The sequence below is a fragment of the Bufo gargarizans genome, chromosome 6 (genome assembly GCF_014858855.1).
Source record: "Bufo gargarizans isolate SCDJY-AF-19 chromosome 6, ASM1485885v1, whole genome shotgun sequence".
NCBI classification, from domain to species: Eukaryota; Metazoa; Chordata; class Amphibia; order Anura; family Bufonidae; genus Bufo; species Bufo gargarizans.
The window spans coordinates 364,596,110-364,600,282 of NC_058085.1; positions in this window are offsets into that span (position 1 = coordinate 364,596,110).

The following is a 4,173-nucleotide window of genomic DNA, read 5'->3' on the forward strand; positions in this document are numbered from 1 at the left end:
TTTAGTTGCCAGATTTTTGACCATTCCTCTAGTTTTCCTAAATCCTTTTCCATTTGGTGTATCCCCCCAGGAACATCAACCCTGTTACAAATCTTTGAGTCATCAGCAAAAAGACACACCTTACCATCGAGGCCTTCTGCAATTTCGCTGATAAAGATATTAAACAATATGGGTCCCAGAACAGATCCCTGAGGTCCCCCACTGGTAAGAAGACCATGGTCTGAATATACTCCATTGACTACACCCCTCTGTTGCCTGTCCCTCAGCCACTGCCTAATCCATTCAACAATATGGGAGTCCAAGCCCAAAGACTGCAATTTCTTGATAAGCCTTCTATGTGGGACAGTATCAAAAGCCTTACTAAAGTCTAAATAAGCGATGTCTACTGCACAGAGAAGAGAAAAGTGAGGTGGAGACAGACGAGCAAAGTGTGGTGGAGGAAGAAGAGAAAAGTGAGATGGAGAGAAAAGAGAAAAGCAAGGTGCAGAGAAAAAAGCAAAGGGAGGATATGAGAAAAAATATGAGGTGGAGAGAGAAAATGAAAAAAAGTGAGGTGAAGAGAGACAAGCAAAGTGAGATGGAGATATAAAAGAAAAGTGAGGTGATTACCAGTTTTGCAAATCTTTAAACCAAAACCAGGGCGTACGGAGATGATAAATTCCCACTGTTTTTATATATTTTTTTCTCACATGGTCCATGCACTCGCTCTGCACACAGTCCTCTGTATTATCTCATATAGCACTCAATGCTGCAGATTTACTACTACTATCTAAAAGTAAGGCATAGTAAACTTAGAAAACTATAAGCACAGAGCAAAGTGAGGAGATAGATGAGAGTAGGGAGGAGAGAAGAGAAAAGTGAGGGGGCGGGAGACGAGCACAGTGAGGTGTAGAGAGAAGAAAAAAATGAGAAGACAGACGAGCAAAGTGAGGTGGAGAGAGAAGAGCAAAGTGAGATGGAGAGAGAAGAGAAACATGAAGTGGAGAAGGGAAGAGCAAAGTGAAGTAGAGAGAGAAGAGAAAAGTTAGGTGGAGAGAGAAGAGAAAGTGAGGTGGAGAGAGAAGGGCAAAGTGAGGTGGAGAGAGAAGGGCAAAGTGAGGTGGAGACAGAAAAGAAAAGTGAGGTGGAGAGAAGAGAAACATGAGGAGCATAGAAGAGAAACGTGAGGTGGAGAGAGAAAAGGAAAGTGAGATGGAGAGACACACAAGAAAAGTGAGGTGGAGAGAAGAAAAATGTGAGGTAGAGAGAGAAGAGCAAAATAAGGTGGTGAAAGACGAGTGAGTGAGATGAAAGAGAAAAGAGCAAAGTGAGGAGAAGAGAAACGTGAGGTGGAGAAAGAATAGAAAAGTGAGGTGGAGACAGAAAATAAAAGTGAGGTGGAGAGAAGAAAAACATGAGGTGCATAAAAGAGAAACTTGAGGTGTAGAGAGAAAAGCAAAGTAAAGAGAAGAGAAGAAACATGAGGTGAAGAGAGAAAAAAGGAAAGTAAGGTGGAGAGAGACGAGCAAAGTGAGGTGGAGATATAAATGAAAAGTGAGGTGGAGAGACACACGAGCAAAGTGAGGTGGAGAGAGAAGAGAAAAGTGAGGTGGGGAGAGATGAGCAAAGTGAGGTGGAGATATAAAAGAAAAGGGAGGTGGAAAGACACACGAGCAAAGTTAGGTGGAGAGAGAAGAGCAAAGTGAAGTGCAAAGTGAGGGTGGGTTCACATCTGCATTTTGGATTCCATTATGGCTTTCTGTTATAACATGGTTATAACGGAAAACAACGGAATCCATAAGACGGAAGCCTTCAAGAGGCATTCCATTTTGATCTGTCTTCATAGAAGTCTATAGGAATCATAACGGATCCGCCTGGTTCCCGTTATGCAAGACGGAAAACAAAGTCCCGTCAACAGGACTTTTTTAACCGTTCTGCATAACGGAAGCGGGACGGATCCGTTCTGATTTCCATAGACTTCTATTGAGACGGATGCCTTTTAAAAGCTTCCGTTTTGCATTCCGTCATTATACAAGTCTATGGGCAGCAGAACGGATCCGTCCTTCCATCTTATGGATTCCGTTATTTTCCATTATAACCGTGTTATAATGGAAAGCCATAACAGAATCTAGAACGCAGATGTGAACCCACCCTGAGCTGGAAAGAGACAAGCAAATTGAGGTGGAGAGCAAATAGAAAAGTGAGGTGTAGAGAGAAGAGAAAAAGTGAGGCGGAGAGAAAAGAAATGTGACGTGGAGAGAATAAAGGAAAGTGAGGTAGAGAAAGTCAAGCAAAGAGAGGTGGAGGGAGAAGGGCAAAGTGAGGTCTAGAAATAAAAGGAAATTGAGGTGGAGAGACGAGCAAAATGAGGCAGAGAAGAGCAAAGTGAGGAGGAGAGAAAAGCTACACAATGAGAAAAAGAAAACATATGATAGAGAAAACCAAAGAAATGTAAACTGTGAAAAATCTGAGTACAGTGAGCGCCCCCTAGTGTCCATATATATCATTCATAGGACAAGTTGGCTGGTGGCGGCTTACCAACTTGCTTGGACATGATTGCCGCTGTGTATTCTCTGCAAAAGTTCGGCCATGTTATGCACGATGGCCACGTTATCCCAGATCAGACAAAAATCTTTAAGTCATTCTGTCAGCTCCTGACAGATCAAGCGAGAGAGACCTGAAATGGCAGAAAACATGTGAAGAGCCAACCTGACATATGGGGGAGGAGGAAGATCAACTCATGTAACACACCAGGCACAGAGGAATGTGTGCATCTGTGAGATGGGGAAACAGCTCCCCTTGTCTGAACACTGTTTGTGTAAAGTAAATTAAATGTTCTGGACTGAGATTCTGCTGTTTGGCCACAAGATGCTGCTGTTTCCTAAACACAGCTACAGACTGCACATATATCTCCATATTCATGGGAGAGGTGGGGTTTACACAGAGTCTGGAGAGAAGAGAAAGAGAGAGCAGCCATCTCAGAGGGAGGTGAAACTAAGGAACTGTGTTAGTAGGGATTCTGACGGCATCCAGGTTTGAGAGCATCCCTCAGAGCTGCAGCTAAGTGACTGATTCTGTCCAGAGGAAGGAGGATTGCTGCCATGAACGTTGATGAGAGCAGAGGAACAAAGCAACATACACTGCAGTACCGCATGCTTGTTAGAGAGACATTTGTTCTGTTCAGAGTCACCAGCGAATGCAAAGCAGACCTGGGTCGGTAAGATGGTGCACGCACCTCATAACAGTATTCTTCGCACCTCTTATCCTATACTAACCAAAGAGTTTCTATTGACTCACTGGAAAAAGCTCATAAGAAATCCATATCACTGGAACTACATATGGTCACACTGGCCGAATATTATAAGAAGAAAATTATCCCAAGAGGTCTTTGTTCCAATTTACGGCCCACACTATTCTTAGAAGATTCTGAATTTTGCCTTTAATTTGAAAGGATTCTTAACAAATCATCCTTTGACATCATTCTTCTCACTTTGGAAGGTGCCAGTACAGAGCTCAGGAAAACTAAAGAAGAGGTTAATTCCCTGGAACAGAACCTGCTACAAGAACTATCCGCAGAAGAATCAGCAACAATCAGGAATAACAGAAAGATAACTTCTTTTGGAGAGGCTTGGAGGATCGCAAGAGATCCAAATTCTAAGATTACGCAACAAATCAGATATATCGTACAGTGGCCAAAACTATCCACCACCCAGGCGTACTACCATACAAACGTCAGGATCATCCAGTGCCAATGGTGAGATTGATTTTTTAGAAAGAGGCCCTTCGAGAACCAGACGAGGAGGCTGCCAAGATGGGCGAGGAAGAAATATAAGAGGAATGGGACAAGGCTACTATCAACAACCAAGAGAACCGATCTCCCCACAGGAACTAGACATGAACACCAACACAAGCCAAGTTAGTTCCAATAACTTGGTAATTAGTTTATCAAATAAATTACTGACAAATGATGAAATATCCACATTGAATCTGGGCCTGGGATTTTCCCCAATTAATTTCCCCAACCCTTTCCTCCTGGACAAAGAAATGTCAAAGTTCTTTAGAGCGATCAGACTACGGGAATACATTGAAATCAAGAGACCCACCGGGACCACGGACAATCAAGACAACAGTTCACCCTTCCAGGACCGCACCAAGAACTGCAAACCACCAAGCCACTTTGTACCCCCAAAAAGA